Source organism: Artemia franciscana, chromosome 1 (assembly GCF_032884065.1).
Source record: "Artemia franciscana chromosome 1, ASM3288406v1, whole genome shotgun sequence".
Classification (NCBI taxonomy): Eukaryota; Metazoa; Arthropoda; class Branchiopoda; order Anostraca; family Artemiidae; genus Artemia; species Artemia franciscana.
Window position 1 is genome coordinate 49,706,757 of NC_088863.1, and position 25,358 is coordinate 49,732,114.

The 25,358-nt window shown below is 34.4% G+C and overlaps 1 protein-coding gene across 1 annotated transcript in view; it reads left to right on the forward strand.

Moving 5' to 3' along the window:
- The first annotated feature begins 17,993 nt into the window (after positions 1–17,993).
- Positions 17,994–25,358, forward strand: part of LOC136030992 (uncharacterized) — a 193,069-nt gene continuing 185,704 nt past the window's right edge. The window contains exon 1 of the mRNA XM_065710155.1: positions 17,994–18,132. The gene's annotated coding sequence lies outside the window, so the exon portion shown is untranslated. The remainder of the gene's footprint in view (positions 18,133–25,358) is intronic.

A 25,358-nucleotide genomic window follows, 5' to 3' on the forward strand; every position in this document is an offset into this window, starting at 1 on the left:
TAAGAAACCAAGAGACCAATGCATAGCAATCAAGAGACCAATGAATAGAAATCTAGGTCAAACCAATGAAATCAAGCTCAAACTGTAGAAGTCCAGCTAGCCCATAGAAACCAAGACCAAATCGTAAAAATTAAGAGATCAATGTGTAGCAATCTAGACCAACCCCATAAAGATCAATACTAATTCATAGAAATCCAGATGAACTTGCAAAAATCAAAATATCAGTATGTAGAAATCCAGAAGAATCCTTAGAATTCAAGACCAATACATAGAAATCAAATCCAAAGAGTAGAAATCAAAACCAAAATGTAGAAATCAAGACTAATGCAGAGAAATCAAGACCTAACCCTAGCAATCAAGACCAAACTGTAGAAATCAAGGCTAACCTCTAAAAATCTTGACCAATACATAAAAATATAATCAAACCATAGAAATCAAGATCAAACTGTAGTAATCAAAACTAATAAATAGAAATCAGGACCAAACCATAAAAATCACGACTAAACTGTAGAATACAAGGCCATCCTCTAAAAATCCAGACAAATTCATAAAAATCAAGACCAAACTGTGGAAATACAGAGCAATCCCATAAAATTCATAACCAGTGCACAGAAATACAGACGAACTTGCAAAAATCAAGAGATCAATATGTAAAAATTTAGAATAATCCTCAGAAATAAAAACCAATACAAAGAAATCAAGACCAAATTGTAGAAATCATAACCAATGCACAGAAATCCAGACCAAAGCATGAAAACAAATTTCAAACACTAAAAATGAAGACCAAACGGTAGAAATCAAGGCTGACCTTAAAAACAATAGCCAATGCATAGAATTCCAGACGAATTCACAAAAATCAAGATCGTACTGTAGAAATCCAGGCCATCTTCTAAAAATCCAGACTAATTCGTACTAAATCAAGACCAAACTGCAGAAATGTAGAGCAGCCCCATAGAAATGGTAACTGGTGCATAGTAATCCAGGCATAGTAATCCAGACAAACTCGAGAAAATCAAGAGACCGGTATTTAGAAATCCAAAACAATCCTTAGAAATAAAGACCAAAGCACAGAAACAAATACCAAACCATAGAAGATATGACCAAACTGTAAAAATCATGACCAATCCTTAGAAATCAAGACCAAAACACAAAAATAAATACCAAACCATAGAAGATATGACCAAACTGTAGATATCATGACCAAGGCATAGAAATCCAGACCAAACCATAAAAATCAAGACCAAACCTTAGAAGTGAAGATCAGCCTCTAAAAATCAAGACCAATCCAAAGAACTTTAAGGACAGCACTTAAAAATCAAGAACAATACATAACAATCATAGCCAGATCCTAAAAATCCGGTCTAATTCACAAAAAATCAAGATCAGACAGAAGAAATCAAGGGCAACCTCTAAAAACCAAGTCTAAACCAAGGAAATCAAGTGGTCAATATGTTGAAATCTAGAACATAGAAATTATAATAGAAATTATATACCAGCTCATAGAAATACAGACAAAATCGCAAAAATCATGAGATCAATATATAGTAATTCAGAGCAATTCTTAGAAATAAAGACCAATGCATAAAAATCAAAACTAAACCACAGAAATCAAGACAAAATTGTAGAAATCAAGACCGGTCCATAGAAATCCAGAAAAATCCTAATAAAATCGTAAGCAATTAATAGATATCCAAGGGATTTCACAGAAATCATAACTACGAATTCAAAAGAATCAGGGCCAATTCTAGAATTCTAGACCAAAAAATACACATCAAGACCAATTCAAAGAAATCAAGAGATCAATATGTAGTAGCAATAGCAACTTAATGTCCGAAACAAACACAAAATCGATCGGTAGCACACCAAAAGCGTCATTTGCGACGGTTTGCTACTAACAAAAAAGGGCAAAAATAGAAGAGAAAAAAACATAATAAAAACAAAGAACAAAAAATACAAGAACTTAATCTGTAATAAGCAAAAGGGTGAAACCGTTTAACAAAAAAACTTACATAAATAATTCATATACAATGAAACAACATAATATCATGATCTTGAAACAAAAAAAAAACAATAAACAAGTATTGTCATTTTTAATTCCATCAATCTTAGTCTGTTTAAAAGGTATCCTTACCATGCAACCCCACACGTAGCTCAGATTTAAATTGAATAATGCATAATTCCTTAGTACTTGAGACAAGCTAATTCCAAAGCTTAACCCCTCTATAAATAAGTGAAAAAGCAGTACTATTTAAAACTAGGCGAGGAACCTCAATATCTCCACTTGTCCGAGCTCCGTGACAATGAACATTGGACCTTTCCCGAAACGCGAAACTTGCACAACCTTTTCCCGAAACTTGCAACTTGAAATTTGAAACTTCCAACGTGAAACCTTTTCCCGAGACACGAAAACTTGCACACGCACAAACACACGGAGTCAGAGGGGTTCAACATTTTTCTCACATGCTAGTAAGTTAGACTAACCTAATCAACCTAACGCACGCATGTTGGGTTAAGTAAGGTTAGATAAGTCACCATTTATACTGACAAACTTAATCTACGCACAATAGGTTAGGTTAGAAGGGAAGTCATTTAGCCTAACCTAACACAGCGTTCGTATATTAGGTTAGTTAGGTTAGCCTAACCTACTAGCATGTGAGAAAAACTTTGAATTCGTCGTGCTCTGTGTGTTTTCATGTGTGTATATGTGTGTTTCTGTCTCTCTCTCTCACCATGCCAGTTGTGTTTGAGCATACGTTTGCCTGTCTCTGTGTCTGTCTTTGTGTGTTTTTGTGTCTGAATCTGTGTGTTTGAATGTTTTTGTTTCCCTCTTTCTGTGTTGTTTCCGAGTGTCTGTACCGTAGTTCTACCCAAAGCTCATGACACTAGTCTCTTTTACGAGGACTTAAACAAATTATCACGAGGAATTATTGACATTACTCGTAATTCTAGCAAAATTTTAAAGTAATTCTACCAAAACTCTACCGTAATTCTACCCAAAACCCTTGATACTAATTTCCTATATGTAGACATAAACAAATCATCACCAGAAATTATTGATACTACTGGTAAATCTGCCTACTGGTATATTCTGTTATAATTATACCAGAAATTCTTCCGTAATTCTGTCCAAAGCCCCTGAGAATAGTCTCTTATATGAAGACATTACCAAATTATCAAAAAAAATTATTGACAGTACTCGTAATTCTGCCAAAATTCTACCGTAGTTTTAGCCATGGCCCCTGATACTAGTCTCTTATATAAAGGCATAAACAAATTATCACCAAAAATTAATGACATTACTCGTAACTCCACCAAAATTCTACCATAATTCTACCCTAATCACTGGTACTAGTCTCTTAAATGATGACACAAACAAATTATTTCTAGAAAGTATTGATATTACTCGTAATTCGGCCAAAATTTTCCTGTAATTCTACCCAAAGCCCCTTATACTAGTCTCTTGTATGAAGATATAAACTAATTATCATCAGAAATTATTGGCATTACTTGCAATTCTATCAAAATTCTACAAAAATTCTACAAAAATTCAAAATTCTACAAAAATTCTCAAAAATTCTACCGTAATTTTGCTCTTGATTTCTGGGGGTTGGTCTGAATTTCTATAGTCTTGTCTTGACATCTATCGTTTGGTCTGTATTTCAACATATTTATCTCTTGATTTCTTCGAATTGGTCTTGATGCCTATGGCTTGGTCTGGATTACTAGGATTGGCCCTGATTTTTATGAACTCAAATTCTATGCATTGATTATGACTTTTATGAATTCCAATGGAATTCTATGCATTTGTTAAGATTTCAATGAGATTTTTCCGGATTTCTATTGACTGGTCTTGTTTTCTACAGTTTTGTCGTGATTTCTATGATTTGGTCCTCATTTCCATGTATTGGTCATGATTCCTAAGGATTTTTCATGACTTCTACATATTGATCTCATAATTTTTGTGGATTTCTATCACTTGGTCATAATTTCTATGGGGTTACTCTAGAATTCTAAATATTGACCACTTGATGTCTTCGGTTTAGTCTTGATTTTCAGAGGTTTGCCTTGATTTCCTTGGTTTGGTCTTGATTTTTTTAGGTTGACCTCAATTTCTTCTGTTTAATCTTGGTTTTTATTAATTTGACCAATTTCATGGACATGGTCATGATTCCTATGCACTGGTCTTGATTTGTAGATGCTGCCCTCGATTATTTTAGATTATTCTTGATTTTTAGAGGTAGATCTCCATTTTTGGAGTTTGATAGTGATTTTTAAGTTTTGGTCATGATTTCTACAGTTTGGTCATGATTTCTATTGTTTGGTCTTTATTTATATGTGTTGATCTTGATTTCTGAGCATTGTTCTGGATTACTACATATTTATCACTTGATTAATGTGAGTTCGAATGGATTTCTATGCACCGGTTATGATTTTTATGGGGTTGCTCTATGTTTGCACAGTTTTGTCTTGATTACTATGATTTGGTCTTAATTTACATGTATTGACCTTGATTTTTAAGGGTTTTTCTGGATTTGTAAATATTGATCTTTTGATTTTTGCAAGTTTTTCAGGATTCCTATGCATTGGCCTTGATTTTTATGGGATTGCTCTGGATTTCTACGTATTAATCACTTGATTTCTAGCTTTTTGTCTTGATTTCTATGGGCTGGTCTGGATTTCTATAGTTTGGTTATAATTCAATGGTTTTGTCAAGATTTTTACGCATTCGTCTCTTTATTTCTTTGGAACGGGCTTGATTCTTAGAGATTGTCCTTGTCTCGATAGTTTAGTCTTGTTTATTCTGGTCTGGTGTTAATTTCTATGCATTAGTTATTAATTCTATGGGGTTGCTCCAGATTTCTATAAATTGACTTCTTGATTTCTTTGGATTAGTCTTGATGTCTCTGGTTCAGTATGAATTTCTACGGTTGACCCTGATTCTTATGACTTCGTCTTAATTTTTATTAATTGGTTATGATTTATGTGTGTTACTCTTGATTTTAGAGGTTGCCCTTACTTTTTATGGCTTAGTCTTAATTTCTATTAGTTTCCCTGGATGTCTTTGTATTGGTCTTGATTTCTAAGGATTTTTCTGGATTTCTACATCTTGTAAGAATATGGAACAGGCTTATTCAATAAAATCGCTTAAATTCTATGTTCTTTTTAGTAATAAAGGGGGAGTTTTACAAAATCAAAGAAAATAAGGAGGAGGGATTGTTAAATGCCAAGGAGCATCGAAAACTAACAATGAAATGACAAATTACTGGAGTTGAAATTAAAGTCAGTTTAGTTAATAAGCTTATTTTGTGAGGAAAGGTTTAAAATTCCTTAGGTGTGATAATGTTCGCCATTGGGTGCCATCGAGTGGACACATCGCGTCACGCTGGCCTCAATGGCTAGGAGTCATGGGAAGAAACGCTATTGGAGGGTTTCTTTTAAGTTTAAACGACTGATTCTAGCGTAAACGGATATTTTTGCAGATAGATGCATGAAAAATGCCCTCTGTATTATAATGCACACCATAGGGTGCCGTGTACCGGTCATTGAAGTGTCACAGACTGGGAATTGCCTTGGTTTAACGCGTTCCAAAATTGGTTTTTTTTCCAAAATGGCAGTAAACATCTCCCCCTCCACGGTGTTCTGTCAAGATAGGGTGGCTTAAGACCTCGCGTTTTAAAGCTTTAGACTATAAAAAATTGATATTTCTGATATTTTAATCCTGTTAGTGCAGCAATTAATCTTTAATGACATAAATTGGCAGTATAAGCCCCTCTGCAGTAATCTGTCAACATTATATGGCTTAAAACGTCCTATTTTGAAGCTTAGACTATGAAAAATCGATTTCTCTTATATTTTGGTCCTGTTTGGGCAAATATGAATCTTTTATTGCACAAAATGACGATAAACGCCCCTCCGTTTTCCAGGGGAGGGGTACTGAAATGTAGCTTCCAATAAGCTATCGTAAATAATTATCTTCCTTAATACAGCTTAAAGTTAAGGTAAGAGATTTTACAGGAATTTCCTTGACTGAAATCTAACACCCAAAAAGTTATCGTAAATAAATAAGTTCTATAAAACAGCTTAAAGCTAAGTTGGGAGGTGTTAAAGATGCTGTAGGCTTGATAGTACTTGCCAGAAGGTGCCATGCGTCAGCCGTTGAGTGTCACAGGTTGGGAATTGGAAGAAAATAATAGCAACAATATATGAAAATGAGTAACATATCCCTTGCCTACTTGAACTTATCTCTAATAGTCAGCCCTTCCGCTTAATGGATGTGGATTTATTGAATAAAAATAATGGTTTTTGTGCAGTATTATATTTTGATGTTGCGGGTATGCCTGTGGCGAATTTTTCAGCATTTGTAGGCTATTGTTCAAAAGAAATCAAGTTTAGCTGTTTGACAATCAAATTTTTCAAGACTTAATACAATATAGCAAGCAGGAGCTTCTAATAGAGCAACAGACAATATCAGTGTAGGATACTTTTTCTGTCTCCAGTGCAAAGGATTGGTAACACGCATTCAATAGCTTAATCGATTTGGAAAGTGAGCAGTGAATTCGTCATGTGAGGAATAGGTTATTATGTAGAATTTATTTTCCGAATTATAGTAACATCAATTGCTTCTTGGTCCGACTGTTCAGGGCTCTGGTATGGCTACTGGTGAAATATCTGGTCTTATAATCAATTCCTAAAGTGGACAAAATCTTGACGAAAAAAATATCTTGAGGAAAATGAAATCTTGAATTAAAAATATCTCTTAGAATATTGTGTAAAACCTTCACGTGTGCACCGCCATTACAGAACACCATTGTTTGTGCCGTCCTCGGTTACAATTGGGGCTCCCTAGGGGCCCCTAACCTCTAAAAAGTCTCGCTAGAATGCGACATTCACAATAAATCAAACAAGTCACGCAAGATTACGTCATTCTCAACATAGGTAAAAATTTCCTTTTACGTAAAAAAACAGGTCTACTGTAGTATTACTTGAAATGCAGGTGTACTATACCATTACATAACAAAATAGTGCACTATACTGCTGCATAAGACCCAAGTGCACGTTATGGTGTCTTGTGGGGTTAGTAGCTCCAATAGTACACCCCTTATCTGGCTTCCCGGTTCCATAGGGCAGCCACTACTAATGACTTCCACTATTAAATTTTGAATAGTGTCAACTATCGTCACAAGCAGACCTACCTTTCCTCAAACTCTTCTTTAGACCTTGCTCCTTATTTTTCATCACTGTGTACATTCTGTTTTATGATTGCTGTTGTGCTCTTGAACTTTATTGCAGTAGCATTGATACGCTTTCTACCTAAAGTTTCTAATAAAAGTTATCTCTCTCTTCTATGGTATATATTCATATTCTAGGTTATTTTCATTTATATTTCTCTGGAATCCTGTGTAGTTACTTTCTCAGAATCTGTAAAACTGTCCTGGAGTATATAGTGCAAACATCACAGTTATAGTTAAAGAATATTTCTAATTCAATACTTCGATCACTGTTAATCACTATTGAATTAACATTATCAAAAGTTTTGTTTTCCAATTGGTGGGATTGTAAGAAATTCGTTTTAAGATATGTCCCCATTCTGACACCAGATCACTTTTGAGTATTTCCATCAAACAACCATTAAATCTGGGGTAAACATTTCTGTAGGTATTTTACATCAGCCGAAGGAGCCTGCTTACTATTATACTTTCTTTTATTTCTCTTTTTCTTTTTTGCTTGCTCAATTTTAATACAACTGCTTTTTATTGTTCACCAAACTTTAATAGAATTACTTTGTTATTATAGAAAATTGGTTTACAGGACCAATACCCAAAAAATAAAAAGGAGCTAGAACGTATAACGTATATTATAGATGAACCAAATCAGTCCTTCGAGTAAATCAGGGACAATCATGGGAATATTTCGGTACGACTCAGGAGGGGGCTCCTGAGTCAGCTCAGGGCTCATGAAAATACACAGAGTTTTGGAACAACCTGGACAAGATCTCCAAATATATCTAAGTGAGATACATAGCTCTTTTTAAAAGAGGTTAATTCAATTGGAAATCAGAACATATAGCTCTTTTTTAAGAGTCAGAAGTGATTGGAAGGCAACTAGACCCCCCAAAGCCCAATTTTTCCCAGATACATCTGACCAATATTTTGACATGGCTATTTTGTTTTGGTTCAAAACATTCTATAGATCATATAAAAATGTGTCTGGGGTTGACAAAACCCCAGAGGGCCTGTGCGAAAGAATTATAAGTTATACCCTTTGGGCTTTTAAGGTTTTTATGGAAGGGGTGGTCATTTAAACTTTGCAGGGGGCTAATTTGATTGAAAACTAAAGTTTTAGTTCCCATTTTAAAATCCAAAAGTTATCGGAGGGCCAAATGTATCTAAGGGCTATTTGTGCAAAATAGCCCAAAGATTATAAAACAGTGCCTCCGGGGTTGAATAAGCCCCTCCCAGAGCCTAGGAGCATGAGCTTTAAGCTATGCCTCGAGGGCGTATGTTTTTTTTATGGAAGGGGTGGTCGCATAATCTTTGAAGTACGGTCATTTCATTTAAAAGTTGAATTTCTAGCTCCCTTTTTAAGAGTCAAAAATGATCGGAGGGTAACTATCTCCCAAGCTAATTCGTTCAAAATGGTCCACGTATCATATAATAATACCTCCGGGGCTTACACAGCCCCCAGAGCCCGGGAACAAGGGTAGCTAGTTATGCCCGAGGAATATAAGGTTTTGATGAAAGAGTGATTGTATAAACTTTGGAGAAGGTTTATTTGATTAGAAACTGAAAGTTTTAGTTCTCTTTTTTAAGAGTTAAAAGTAACCAGAGGATAAGCAGTCCCCTTTATCCTCTTTTCACAAAATGAAACTAATAGAGATACTTAGATATCGATTCTTTTAAAAATTGTACAAAAATTATACAACAATGCCTCCAGGCTTGACACAACCACGCCGATCCTGGGAGCAAAGGTTGTATGTTATGATCCGAAACATGGAAGGGGTGGTCCAAGAAACCCGGTCGTCATTTATATTCCCTGTGTCCCGGTCGTCATTTGTGTCCCGGTGTTCCAGTCTGTGATTTCTCTTTGAGTGTCCCGGGCGTCATTTATATTCCTTGTGTCCCGGTGTCCCGGTCGTCATTTATATCCCCCTGTGCCCCCCGGCGTCCCCATTGTAGTTGTGTCCCTGTGTCTCGGTCGTCATTTATATTCCCTGTGTCCCGGTCGTCATTTGTATCCCGGTGTCCCGGTCTGTATATACATTCGTTTTTTAGTTTTGTTTTTCTCCTTTATTTTTTTCCTTTTTTCTTTTTTTTCTTTTTTAGTTTATTTAGATTTTTAGATTTTTTAGTTTTTTTATTAGTTTTTAGTTTTTTTGTAGTTTTTACCATTTTTTTAGTTTTTTTAGTTTTTTTTTTTTACTTATGTCCTGGTCGTCATTTATTCTCCCTGTGTCCCGGTCGTCATTTGTGTCTCGGTGCTTTGTTGATTGCTAATTTATATTATATTTATATTTATATTTTTTATATTTATTAATATTTTTTTAGTTTTCTTTTTCTCTTATTTTTCAGTTTTTCCTTTTTTTTAGTTTTTTCTTTTTTAGTTTTTAGTTTTATTTTGTTTTTTACATTTTTTTAGTTTTTTTAGTTTTTTTGGTTTTTTAGCTTTTTTAGTTTTTTTATTAGTTTTTAGTTTTTTTTTAGTTTTTGCCTTTTTTTAGTTTTTTCAGTTTTTTTTAGTTTTTAGTTTTTTACCTTTTTTTAGTTTTTTTTAGTTTTTTAGCTTTTTTAGTTTTTTTTCTTTTTAGTTTTTTTTGTAGTTTTTACCTTTTTTAGTTTTTTTTCTTCTTTTGTATTAGTGTGAAATAATTCAGACGTCATATGCGGACAAACACGACGTCACTCGACAGACAGACAGACAGATATAACCCACAAACAACTTATTTTTATATATATTTATTCATATTTTTTTAGTTTTCTTTTTCTCTTTTATTTTTCAGTTTTTTCCTTTTTTTTAGTTTTTTTCTTTTTTAGTTTTTAGTTTTTTTTAGTTTTTTACCTTTTTTTAGTTTTTTTAGTTTTTTAGCTTTTTTAGTTTTTTTATTAGTTTTTATTTTTTTGTAGTTTTTGCCTTTTTTTATTTTTTTCAGTTTTTTTTTAGTTATTAGATTTTTACCTTTTTTTAGTTTTTTTTAGTTTTTTAGCTTTTTTAGTTTTTTTTTCTTTTTAGTTTTTTTTGTAGTTTTTACCTTTTTTAGTTTTTTTCTTCTTTTTTATTAGTGTGAAATAATTCAGACGTCATATGCGAACAAACATGACGTCACCTGATCCATCCACAGATCCACACACAGACAACTTATTTTTATATATATAGATATGAGAAGGGTTCACCCAATCGTCAATACCTTGCTCTTTACACTAAAGCTTAAGTTTTGTCCCAGTTCCTTAAGAATGAGAATCAGAAAGGCCCTGAATCAGAAAGGCCGTAGAAAAAATAGTTGAAATTCATAAAATTACTTTAGCGTAAAGAGCGACGTATTAGAAGGAGGTGCACCTCTCATATACGTAATAATTTCTGTTCGTTTTAAGTTTTAATGTGGCTTCTTACTTTCAGTTGAAACAAGAGCTCATATGGCAGTTGTGACGATGCAAGTAGGCCTACAGCTAAGAGCCAAGAGATCATATGGTATGAGGTCTAACAAAATTCTATGAATCAATAGATTGATTTAAAAGGTAACTTAAATAAAAAAAAACTGATTGTTTTAGCTGAAAGTAAGGAGCGACATTAAACCTTAAAACGAACAGAAATTACTCCGTATATGAAATGGATTTTCCCCTCCGCAATCCCTCGCTCTTTACGCTAAAGCTTTTAATTGTTTTAAAAAGTAGAATTATGGCAAAGCGTCAAACTTTAGCGTAAAGAGCGAGGGATTGCGGAGGGGAAAACCCATTTCATATACGGAGTAATTTCTGTTCGTGTTAAGTTTTAATGTCGCTCCTTACTTTCAGCTAAAAAAATTAGTTTTTTTTATTTAGTTTCTGAACGTTTTTGAATTAATGCATGTTTGGTTTTGAATCTCCGCACATAAATTATTAAAATGAAAATTGTATATTAATTCTTTTTTGGCTAGATGGCTAGATGGCTTCAGACGATTTTGAGAAATAAGGGGTGAGGAAGGAGGCCTTGTTGCCCTCCAATTTTTTGGCTGCTTAAAAAGGCAACTAGAACTTTAAATTTTTAACGAACGTTTTTATTAGTAAAAAATATACGTAACTTAAGAATTAACTTACGTAACAAACTTTCATAACCTTATATTTTTATTATGTATACGAGGGGGTTTGCACCCTCGTTAATACCTCGCTCTTTACACTATATCCTAAGTTTTGTCCTAATTCTTTAAGAATGACCCCTGAATAAGAAAGGCCGTAGAATAAATAGTTGAAATTACTAAAAATACTTTAGCATAAAGAGCAAGGTATTTATCTCCTCCTAAATACCTCGCTCTTTATGCTAAAGTATTATTAGAACCCCTCATATGCGTAATAATCTCCGTTCGTTTTAAGTTTCAATGCTACTCCTTCCTTTCATTTGAAAAAAGTTTTCATGTTTATTTTTCATTGTTTTCTTATAGGAATGCTAGAAAATCCTGCACCCTTTTCATTGAATTTTCCTTCTCCCATGACAGATTCCTCCAAGGAAAGATCCTCCAACATAGCCCCCTCTCCTCAGCCCCGCCCCCAAAAAAAATAAAATCCCCCTGAAAACGTTTTTACACTTCCCAATAACCATTACTATACTAAACAAAATGGCTATCTCAAAGTTTTGATCCGTTGACTTTGGGAAAAAAATGAGCGTGGGAGGGGGCCTAGATGCCCTCCAATTTTTTTGGTCACTTAAAAAGGGCACTAGAACTTTTCTTTTCCGTTAGAATGAGCCCTCTTGTGACATTCTAGGACCACTTGGTCGATACGATGTCCCCTGAAAAAAAAAAAAAAAAAAAAAAAAACAAACAAATAAACACGCACCCGTGATTTGTCTTCTGGCAAAAAATACAAAATTCCACATTTTTATAGATAGGAGCTTAAAACTTCTACAGTAGGGTTCTCCGATACGCTGAAATTGATGGTGTCATTTTCGTTAAGATCCTACAACTTTTAGGGGTTGTTTACCCCTATTTTCTTAAATAAGGCAAATTTTCTCAGGCTCGTAACTTTTGATGGGTAAGACTAAACTTGATGAAACTTATATATTTAAAATCAGCATTAAAATGCAATTCTTTTGATGTAGCTATTGATATCAAAATTCAATTTTTTAGAGTTTTGGTTACTATTGAGCCGGGTCGCTCCTTACTACAGTTCGTTACCACTAACTGTTTGATAAGAGGCTTAATGCCGGTCAGGATCTAAAATAAGAGCTCTGAGTCACGATGTCCTTCTAAATATGAAAATTCATTAAGATCCAATCACCCACTCGTAAGTTACCATACCTAATTTTTTCTAATTCTTTCTCTCCCTTTAGCCCCCCAGATGGTCGAATCTGGGAAAACGACTTTATCAAGTCGATTTGTGCAGCTCCATTACACGCCTACCAATTTTCATCGTCCTAGCACGTCCAGAAGCACCAAACTCGCCAAATCACTGAACCCCTTCCCCCAAACTCCCCCAAAGAGAGCGAATCCAGTACGGTTCTGTCAATCACGTATCAAGGACATTTGCTTATTCTATCTACCAATCTTCATCCCTATTCCTCCACTCCAAGTGTTTTCCGAGGTTTCCCCCTCCAACTCACCCCAATGTCAAAAGGTCTGGTCGGGATTTGAAATGAAAGCTTTGAGACATGAATTCCTTCTAAATATCAAATTTCATTAAGATCCGATCACCTATTCGTAAGATAAAAATACCCCAATTTTCACGTTTTCCAAGAATTCCGGTTTCCCCCTCCAACTCCCCCCAATGTCACAGATTCTGGTTGGAATTTAAATTAGAGTTTCAAAGAAAAAGATCCTTCTAAATATCAAGTTTCATTAAGCTCTGGTCACCCTTTCGTAAGTTACAAATACCTCAATTTTCAAAATTACCCCCTCCACCCCAACTCCACAAAAGAGAGAAGATCCGGTCCTGTTATTTCAGTCATGTATCTTTGACAGGTTTTTATTCTTCCCATCCAGTTTCATCCTGATCTCACCGCTTTAAGTATTTTCTAAGATTTCCGGTCCCCCCCCCCCAACTGCCCCCCAATTACGCTGGATCCGGGTGAGATTTAAAATAAGAGATCTGAGTTACAAGGTCCTTCTAAATATGGAGTTTCATGAAGATCCGATCACTTCTTCGTAAGTTAAAAATATGTCATTTTTTTTAATTTTCAGAATTACCCCCCCCTCCCTAATAGGGCGGATCCATTCCAATTATGTAAATCACGTACCTAAGACTTCTGCTTATTTGTCCCACCAATTTTCATCCCGATCCCTCCAATCTAAGCGTTTTCCATGATTTTAGGTTCCCCCACCACAAACTCTCCCCAATGTCACCAGATCCGGTCAGGATTTAAAATAAGAGCTTTGAGACACGATATCCTTCTAAATATCAGATTTCACCCCGTTCGGAAGTCACAAATACCTGGTTTTTTCTATTTTTTTCCGAATTAGCGAAACCCCCACTCCCCCCCCCCCAGATGGTCCAATCGGAAAAAAGACTATTTCTAATTTAATTTGGTCCGGTATCTGATACGCCTGCCAAATTTCATCGTCCTAGCTTACCTGGAAGTGCCTAAAGTAGCAAAACCGGGACCGATAGACCGACAGAATTTACGATTGCTATATGTCAATTGGTTAATACCAAGTGCCATAAAAACTGAACTTTCAGTTGAAAAAATCCTGCACCCCCTTTAGGGAAATTTTCTTCCCCCATTACAAATTCCTCCATTGAAACTTCCCCCCGCATAAGCCCATCCCCTTAATCCCCCCAACCACAAAATTTCCCTGAAAGACTCTGTACACTTCCCAATAACCATTACAATACGTAAACACTGATCGAAGTTTGTAACTTACAGCCCCTCCCACGGGGACTATAGGGGAGTAAGTGGTCCCCGAAGATATAGTTATTATGTTTTTCGACTATGCTAAATAAAATGAATATCTCAGAATTTTGATCCGGTGACATTGGGAAAAAATGAGCGTGGGAGAGGGCCTAGGTGCCCTCCAATTTTTTGGTCACTTAAAGTTAGAATAAGCCCTCTTGTGACATTCTAGGACCACTGGGCCGACACGATCACCACTGGAAAAAAAGCCGAAAAACAAACAAATAAACACGCATCCGTGATCTGTCTTGTGGCAAAAAAATACAAAATTCCACATTTTTGTAGATACGAACTTGAAACTGCTACAGTAGTGTTCTCTGATACGCTGAATCTGATGGTGTGATATTTGTTAAGTTTCTACGACTCTTAAGGGGTGTTTCCCCCTATTTTTTAAATAAGACAAATTTTTTTTCAGGCTCGTAACTTTTAATGGGTAAGTATAAACTTGATGAAGCTTTTGTGTTTAAAATCAGCATCAAAAGGCGATTCTTTTGATGTCGCTATTATTATAAAAATATAGTTTTTTAGAGTTTCAATTGCTATTGAGCCGGGTCGCTCCTTACTACAGTTCCTTACCACGAACTGTTTGATTCTCAATGATGTAATCAATACAAAAGAAATTATGGTTTGTAGGATATACACCTTGGCGCTCAAAGGTGAAGTTAAGTCACTCTTAATAAAATATACCTAAGTATGAAAAAATGTGACACTTTAAAAACAAATTTGGGTTATATATTTGTACATTAGGAGGGGGGCGTTAAAGTACAGCGGATCTGCATGCAAAATGTTTTAGCTACAATTCTTCTGATGTTATGAAGTAAGAATCGTTTTCGGACTTCACACTGTCCAAAGGCTTTACCCCTACCCCTTTAATGTGCAAACATATAGCACAAATTGTATATTTCTTATCTATTCTGTCACTTTTCTTTGTATTTTCTCATACTAGGTTGAAAGAAACTAGCGAAAGAAACCGGTTACAATACGTCAATGTATATATAACTTGAGCGGCAGGGGGTATATCATACAAGTACCGAAATTATATGTAATATAATTCGTTTTCAGTAAAGCATCAATGACGTAGTAGGATTTAGACTTTTCCTGTTAGGGAAGAGGGCAGTAGCCAGACTCTTCTTTGTAATGGTATTTCTTCGTTTTAAGCTTGATTTGGATATTCAATTTAAGTTTACTCATTTTAAGATTTATTTATTCATTTATATTAGTACCCTTTAAGTGTTTATTTGATATGATTGTTTATTTAATTTCTATCTACTTTGGATTTCACTCATTATTTGATAGTAAAAGATTTTTATTCGTTTAAAACCTGATTTGCAAATTGAATTTAAGTTTTTCGTTTTAACATTCTTTTATTCATTTATATTAGTACCTTTTGTATGTTCGTTTGCTATGATTTTTTGCTTAATTTCTGTTCATTTCGGACTTCATTTATTCTTTAATAGTACTTTTTGGTCTTTTTGAGTTGGAACTATTATAGGTTTTTATTTATGCTGATCTTAAGTTTGATATGGAATTTACCTTTCTTTGAAGAACTTCTTTTTCGGAAAGTTTCTTTTTATTATTAATTAAGTCGACAAAAACATTGTGCTCCTGCTAAGTGGCATTTTGAACTAGTTAGCAGTGCGAATCGAGAATTTGGTCTCAACGGATGCTAAAAAGCCATCAGGTGAAAATTGAAAGATAATACAATCAATTTAGATTCATCGAAATACTAAATATTCAGCTTTTCTATTTTAAGGCACTAATGCCACGGGACGGTACATTCGTAACAAACGATGAACGTAGTCCCCACATATAATCAGCTAAGATAGGCATTTGTTTTTATATTTCATTTAACTAAGTTGACTAATATGAACTCTGATAAAATTATGTTCTGTGATATATAATTGTGCGTCAATTAATATGAAAAAGGGCTGGTGCATATTTGCTTAGGGGGGGGGGACATTGTGCTTGAAGATTCACAAAGTTCGTTTTAATGTCCAAACTTGTTAAGTCTCCAAGAGCATTCTGGTAAATTTAGAAGGAGGTTTCTTTTTCTTGGACTGAGGGGGATCATGTGGCTATTAATGACTATTTCCCTTGGTTTCAAGTAGTATTTTATGACTACACCTCAAATATTTGTATTGCTTTGTGATAGCGATCTTCTTATTGCAGACAATATTTTCTATGAAATATAAGAGATTATATTCACATACTTAGCGACACAAAACGTGGAGAGGTGGTGGTAGTTGTTGAGAGTATGCCCTAACAACTATCGATCAAATGTTTTTTTTCATATAGGAATGTTCCTCAATGACACTAGCAGGGGACCTGGGAGACATATTTCCAGAAACAAAAGACCTTTAGCAATGTGTAAAAATAGAAATATGAGAACTATTTCAATTTGATACAATATTCTCGTAGGCTGTATTTGGAAGCTTTTTGGGAATACTTGATGGCCAATAAAATACTTTTCCTTTTTCCACTCCATTTTCTGAACACTCTCGTTTATGAATCAAAAACCTGTTTTTGTTTTTATTTTCTATATAAAAACTTTAGCACTTATCGGTTATATAATCGACACTATAAAATTTCGACACAAGAAAATGGTCAAGTAACTTCTTTATACTGTCGATCGTTTGGATGACAAAGATCAGATGGGATAATGACCGGTTTTTTTTTTTTGCTTTGACTAGTGATAGAAAATAGTGTCTCACCATGAATGTTCAGGCTAAGATTTGGGATTTGCCCGGGACCAAAGAACAGGCAATTATATTTCTTCAGGATAAGGGGTTGTTGCCCAAAACAAAACAAAAATATGTCAATGGACACACCATAACTTTGTACTCCTATGAGAAGCTACATTATTGGAAGTGTGTAACACAAGGCCATGTTTGAAAATTGTTAATTTTATGTAAGTATTTTACACTAAATTTGAATAATAAAATTTCATAATATAACTAGCATATATAATAACATATATTAAATACATCGATGGTAAGTTTGCGCATTTAATATATGCTATGCTTTACACCCACCACCGCCCTAATGTACAAATGTATAGCCTTGATTTGTTTCTAAACTATTATATATTTATCATATTTTGTTTCATTTCATTAGTATTAATCGTACTTCACGTCCCAAATGTCTATTATATAACCGATAAGTACAACAACTTTTTGCGAACTTTCATTTTGAATGGTAAGGATGGGAAGCTTATAATGTTTTTTTAAGTGATTTTTCCAATATATTTCATTTGTATGTAAGCCATACAATTAATCAGTTTGAACATTTTCCCTGGGCGTCATGAGCGCACAGGAGAAGGAAAGAACAAGAGATAAATAAGAGAGCCGGTATTCATTAGGCCCCTTTTTTTCTTTTTTTTTCTTTTTTTTGGAATGTAAGACATATAAGGACAAAACTGTTCTTCATTTTTCGAAATTACTCCAATATCAATTTTTCAGGAAAGGAAGCAAACTGGGAAAAACTTTAGGACGAGCTAATTAAGGCAATTTTCTTACAAGAGCACCTTCATGTTTTCCGAACATTATCAAATTATATAGTCGCTGGTTTTCATAGAGGAGAGGGGCTACAGAACCCCTCGAAAGGACTTTTTCAGTTCATGAAAAAACAGTATTGTGTATCTTACGCACAATTTGTTAATGGAATTCTTGCCGTTTGATAACTGAACATTAACTTTCGTCTACATTACCTAGCGCATCACTTTTTTACCCTATCTTAACGACATTATAGAAACTCAAATGCTACATTTTCGAGAAAAAACATAAGAAATTTGGGATTGGTCAACCAAACCATTTCCACAGAATGGGTTATAGCTCCTCCCCTAATAGCGGGCCGTATTTTCAGATTCGACGATTCCGGGAATCTTCTGCGCCGCGTCATGTTTTTTTTTTCGGTGGTACGGAGGTTTCTTCACTGTTTCTGAGTTGATGACACAGTCACTGTTCAAAAACGGAAAATGGTGTGAATATAAGTGCATGATAGAAAGAACTAATAAGGAATTATAAAACTAGCAACAACTGCAAATGTTTTTTCAAGACAATTGTAAGTGTAGGACATATTTATATGATGTTTATAAGTATTGATTACAATTGTAACACATTGGTATTAGGTTTACACGCATATGCTTCCCAAATAATTTTTTGAGTGTATAAGCCTGAAAATTGGTCTGAGGGTAAGAGGCGGCAAGGTTTTGAGAAAATATTATTTCTCCAGAAAAGTGCCATAATTTTCCTATATTATAGTAATTTGTCATTTTGTATATTTGTTGGCCGGTAAAATTCTAGTTAAGTGACTTCTTGCTATCTCAGAAAGGGAATAGGCTAGGAAAATGAAACTTTCGGTCTCCTAAGGCGAAGGGGAGGGTGGTGAAACTCAAGATTTGACCACCTTCCAATAAATACTTGCACTTGCGCCATTTATTTTCCAAGTTCATGGATAGCATTTGAAAATTAGGTTTTATTATGAAAAAAACTGGAAAGGCGATTTTTCACTAAAACATGTTCTCATATTATGTTTGTAGCCTAACAGGTAATGAGTAGGTATGGGTGCTTACAAATACTCTGTTCTACCTTAATTTTGGCTGTGAGCACATTCCTGAAAGTTTTCAATCACCTTGCAGAAAACTTTTCAGATTCACGAGAAGTCACTGAAAAAATAAATGCGGAGGTTTGATGGTGAAAATGTCGTCTAATCCCTAAGTTGGGATTTATATCCTATTTGAGCGGGAAGCTGCAATTTACGGGAAGCTGCGCAATTTATTTTTCAAAATCTTGGGGGCAATTTATCTATAAAATAAATTGTTTTGATATTGCATTAATAAAATGTCGCATTAATATAAAGTAATTTTTCTCGATATTGTCTTATAAACTTGCTATCCATTTTTTATTTACTGGAAATGTAAATTGGATATCGGTGAAACAAGTGACCACAGCGAAGATCATTTGCAGACCTTGGCCACCACTACGTTATAGGTGCAAGATTAGGAGACTATCAATATTTTTAGCTATGAAAATTATTCAATATTCATGTTTCATCCGCAGAAACTGTTCAATGCATGATAGTATATATATTTTGTTGATTCTCTCGGCAAACAGAAATAGAATAGGGGTTAATATCAATCTACTTTGTATTTAATTATTACTTGCAAAATTGTAAAATGCTTCTTTTCATTGGGAGAGACGTGTTTCTCAGAAAAAAAGTAGGCTCACTTTTGGGAAGCCTCTGTTCCCGCCATTTCATTGAATTTGGTGAATTTTTATATTTCTTATAAATTTTCTTATGATCATCCGTATCCAGGGGATAAGGGTTTTTGAGCCCCCTCCACCCTCGAAATGTTTAATCAACATGTAAAAACGTAACAAAAATGAATAAAAAAATTTGATGATGTTTTTTTTAAAGCTTTTTGGCACTTCATATTTTTTTTAAGGCGACCATGAGACAATAACCGGTTTTCATGGTCTTTATACTAGAAAGTATTAGTTTCGATTTGGTGGGAAACTAAATTTTAATTATATATTTAGTTTGTAATTTGGTTACTTTAGGTTGCGTATTTAATATAACGCGGCCTGGCCGGCACCCATTCCATAATTGTTTGTTTTATTTTTCCCATTTTGTTGATAAATTATTATATTTTCATCATATTTTGTTTTATATCATTAACCAAACTTCACTTTCGGCAGAAGGGGAGTGTGGTGGCTGTAATAGACAGGTACCGTTTTTTGTAAACCTTCTGAAAAAACCCTTTGGTAATCCCCTTGCCTAAACAAATCCTGGATAAGGCCCAGTGATCACCATATAATTAGACGATCCGGCTATTTGGTGGATTTGAAACCTCCCTGCCAAGTAAGCATAAATTTTGTTTTAAGAGAATCCTAATATACGACGGTAAGGAGGTCAAATCAGTAAAAAAGTGAGGTAACCCCATAGAAATATATAATTAAAAGTGCAAAAAATGTGAACATTTTTAAAGAGGACAGGCCAAAAAGAGACCCACCTCTACACCTTGCCGTTCCTTGCATGTCATCATCCCTTCCCGGTGAAAAACAATTCTGAGTTATAAAAAAAATGTCCGTCTGTAGCATCAGTCCAACTTACAGCGTCGGAGGTAAATGCGAACTTTACCAGCATGTTTTACTAAGGCTAGACTAGAAAGTCGCTTAGAAGCTCATTGGATATGAACTAATTATTCACAAACGAAAATTTTAGATTTTTTTTTTTATTTCATGTAACTTTCATATTTGGCCACAACTATATTGCTTTCAATTTTCCTTAAGTAAATTAACACTAAGTAAAAGCTCATCATATGCCTCAAACTTTGAGTGGCGCAACCCTCTTTCGGCCTTTGATACCATACTCTCTGTTTAATTGGAAACACTTTGGGAAAATAACTACCCCGGGTATTAAAAAAAAGAAATGATTAGCGATGATCGGTTTATATTGTCGGAGCTTCCTGTTTCCCTTCCTCTCTCAACCCATTATCTTCCAAAGTGTTCGGATTATTCAGTGGGTTTATTTCCTAAAATCGTGAAATTTGGCATTTGACAAAATTTCAAAACTTAATTATAAATTGTCTAATTGCCAAATTACAAATAAAAATGAAGATTTAGGCCAACGGTAAAAGCAGTATTTTTCACAAAACTTCAGTTTCCTTCAGATCGAAATTTCATTCCATTTTTGGTAAATATCGTCTTAGTCAAAGCTTAGGATAAGTGAATTTGGCATCATAAACGTCCCTATTAATTTGTGAATATTCATTGAAAAAATCAGGAAGGAGTTTTAATAAATTAACAAGTATTATTGTGGACTATATTACCACAAGTACTGTGGTTTGGCTGTGGTTATTTATATTTGATGCATGAACAATTTGTGGTAGCTAATTACATCATTAGGGTACAAAACATTAAAGCGAGCGTTTATTAAAATGTTTCATTCATGGAACCAGGATTATAAGTCAATGCATAGAAGTGTATCATATTAAAGAGAAAAAAAAAATGTCAAATAAGAAACGCTGTTGTACGAAATTAATTACCAGTAAATTATGGTCTATGATTATCGGCCATAGTATGCGCCTAAGAGCTTTACTTCGGGTCCTCAATCAAACAGATTCAAAACCCTTACACGAAACTAGTGTCAACAAATATTAACATGTACACCTTTATTTTAACACAAAAATGCCTCTATGAAGCCAATCTTTTTATATTGCATGGTTTTGGGTCCATACCCCTTGTTTTGGGTCCTTACTATTTATCATGTTGCCCCCTTGCTACAGTATCTAGAATTTTCAACCGTTTTAATTGGTTCTGAGGGTAGACATTTGATACATGTGGGTTCTTTAAGAGAACATTGGGCTGCTCTCCAATCGGTTTTGGCCCTTAATATTAGATAAAAACTTTCAAATAAGAAATTTGGCTACGCGTGATTGATTTGGAATTAATCATAGGCCGTATCTCTTGTTAATTTCACAAACTAAAATTCTTCCAATTAAAGGAAAAGTAATAGAGCTATAACGAGGAAATTAATTGAGGAAAACAATTCCTGATACTTATCTAAAACAGTGAAAACACAAAAATGCATGTTAATACAATTCAGCTTTTATATTTATTATTTTCATTATTTATCATAATTTATAGGCATAAAAGTCCACCTGCCAATAGAAGAACACAACGAACCCCCCTCCCTCGAAAAGAACTCAGTTTCTTCATTAAATTTCCTTGTTTGAAAATCTGAATATTTCAGCATAATGGGTTAGATCCCGACCTTCTTTAGGTCCCTCGATGTTCTCTTTAAGTTCACGAATGTATTCAACTAAGCACAATTCTTTTTTCTCCGTTCTCAAACAGTTCATGGCAACGAACTGCAAATAAGGCGCGATACAGCTGAATAGTAACCGAAACTCTGAGAAATAGAGTCTTGATAACAATATATGCATCAATAGAATCATATTTTGATGCCAATTCAAAACATAATATTCATCAAGTTTAATGTTACCCCATCAAAAGCTACGAGCCTGAGAAAATTTACCCAACTTTTTTAAAAGGGGAAAACACTCCCAAAATTCAATTGATCCTAATAAAAATCATACTATCAGATTCAAAATATCAGACTTTAGAGGTTTCTAGCTCCTATATACAAAAATGTGAAGTTTTGCATTTTTTTGCTAGTTTTTTTTTTTGTATGACGGATGTGAGTTTGCTTGTTGAACCAGTGATCCTAAAAGATTGGCAGAAGGTTCGTTTGATCAGAAATCAAAAGAACTAGAGACATTTTCAAGTGACCGTAATGATTGGAGGACAGGACGCCCTTTTTTCCCCAATGTCCCCAAATAAAAGTTTTGAGATAGCGTTTTGTTCAACATCGTCGAAAGATCTAATAACAATGTTTTTGAGGGTGACTTGATACTCAACAGCCCCCAGGGGAAGGACTTTAAGCTATTAACTTTGCCTATTGTTGACCAATAGTAGTTTTATACAATTACGGTCAACGTAACATGAAGTTTTTAAAAAACTTACGGAATTTATATATAAAAATCTCGTCATTTGTTTTTACGGTAAGTTGTGTTCAAATTTTTTAACTTTCTGTGCAAAAAAAAAGGATAAGTTGATCGTCTCAAATAATGCGTAATCATCTTTGGTTTTATTAACTATATCTAGGCACTCAACTTTCGAAAAGCAAATAAAATTTAACACTTTTTTCGTCAAAATTAACCCACAGCCTTTTGAATTAAAAAATCTTATTTTTGAAAACATTTTGATCAAACAAGAGCTTGAAACACTGCGTCTTTGGAAAAAACAAAAACACCTTGCTATTGTTACAGTCGTTGGCTTTAACGGTTTGAGAATTAAAATTGCAATAGTAGAGTTTTACCAATCAATATTTTTGGAAGTGTCATTTTATGAATATCCAGTTGGAACGCTCATGTTTCAGATGTACATGAATCGAGATATTCAATATTCGTCTTCTTCTTTTTAAGTTTTTGATCAATTTGTTGGTCAATAATAGTAAAACTTTCGTCAATGAGTAAAATTTCGTAAGAATCGTTGCAATTTTACAATAATTTGTAAAACTTTTCTTCTTCAAACCAGCATGGCCTGCAGTAAGCAGATCTACCAAAACAGATAAGTATTTTCAGCGGCAAAAATTAGCCTTAAATAGTTGAACCTGTACGGTCTGTCACACACTTGTACCGCAGAAAGCGTCAAAATTTGATCGTCAGAGCTGATGGAGTCTTAGATGCTTGTCATTTTTCAATTTCAAAAAATTACCGATGTAACTACGGAAATTAGTATTTTTTTTTTTTTTTTTTCAATTTGCGGACATGTGAGACATACGTACTAGCGCGAAAGAGGTCCAAAAAACTTATAAAATCTTACGTTACAAATTTGCCTTGATGTAACAAACAGAAAGAGTAGTCTTAGGCATTGTTCAAGGAGGGTATGTATTCAGCAGTAAAGACGGCAAATAACAAGGCGCAGTTTAAGGAAGTCAGGGGGAAGGGGTGATTTTCAAACACCCCTCCCCCTCGCATGTGAAATAATATCCGACCGTTTTAAGTTTTAATGTTGCTCCTTATATTCAGTTTAAAAACTTGTTTTTTAATTTAAGTTCTGATCGTATTTCAAATAATGCCTGAAAATCCGGCTTCTCCTCCATGGAAAGTTCCAACCACGTAAAATAACCCCCCCCCCCCCCCTGGAAGATTTCACCGGATAATTCCATCCTCGCTGAAAATTTACCTTGGAAATTTTTTTGTTGACGATTCTGCCTGAAAACTCCCCCATGAAGAATTACTTCTGTGAAAAATCCCCCCAAGAAAAATTTTCAGAGAATTCCAGCCTCGCTAAAAAAAAAATTCCCGGAAAATGCCCCCAGAACACTTGCATATGTAAAATTGAGTCGGTAAAGAGAAAGTACGACTAATAAAAAGAATTTCGTACATGAAATCTGGCAAGTTTCCCCAGCATAAGATTTCGTCTGGAAAGTCCACACCCGGAAACTTCCTTCACCACGGAAAATCCTCCCCATGAGAAATACCCCCTGTAGAAAATTCCCGCTGAAAATATTCTTTATAATTCCCAATAAAAAATACTATTCATAAACAATGGGCAAATTTTATAACGTACAGTTATTGGACCTTTCAACTACGCTGAACAAAATGGCTATCTCAAAATTTTAATTTGACGACTCTGGGGAAAAAGGGCATGGGAGGATGGCTAGTTACCCTCTAATCTTTTTGGTCATTTAAAAGGGGCACTAGAATTGTTAGTTTTCATTCGACTGGGCCTTCTACCAATATTGAATATTCTTTCGGTAGGTTGTTGCAGCAGTAACAGTAGTATGGTATAAAATTTAGCTAAATAGTCATACAGCACGAAAAGGTTGTCTGAATCAAAACAGTAAAAATGTATATGCTTAGCTTAAATCTGGTAAGGCAGTATGCCGCAACACAAATAGAGGCACTAGTATGAGTTGCTAAGTTCCTTATTCTTGTCGTTGACTACTTTTGCTGCAACAGGTTTCTTAGTTGTTGGTGTTTTATTTTAATCAAGATATTCAAAACATGTGTTTAGCTTAAGTTAGTGAAACATTGGCTGAATTTGCATTTGATTCCTTAGATCAACCTAAATTAGTTTAGGAATACCAAAGGAGATTTCAGATCTTTTTATCTATTGTGTTAAATCAAGCAGTTTTGACAATTTTAACGGCATTCATTCTAGTTAATACTCATGCTTATTGTAGACAATCTTTTTCAAGAGTGTCATAAATTAGGATTATAGTTTCTCAATCTTAAAATTAGCCAATAGAATTACCATATGATGCGAATATAGTAGCTACAAAATAAATCCCACTAAAATTGCCCCATGATTGAGTTGAAATTAAAACTACCAGAAAGGAAGGGAGAAAAAAGCCTTTCGTTAGGCTTGTTGAGTGACTGATCATTGAGGTCTATCCGTAAGTTTATCTGGCCACACACTTTAGAATCTTGTCACCTCTAAAGTATTAAGCAAAGGAAGTGGAATCGCTTAGCATAGCTGGTATAATTGTGGAAAAATATTATATCCATGTTCCAATTGAAGGGATTCACGCAAGTAGTAGATTTTTCAAGAAAAAGAAAAAAAATTGTCGTGTTTTGCGTAGTTGATTGCTGTGTTTATGTCAAAGATAATAAAAAAATAAACATAATTGTGCCAGACATTGTTTTTTCGAGAAAAGTGTCTTTTACACCAGCCTGAGGAGTAGTATCAGTTTCCAATTACCCTACATTAACCTGA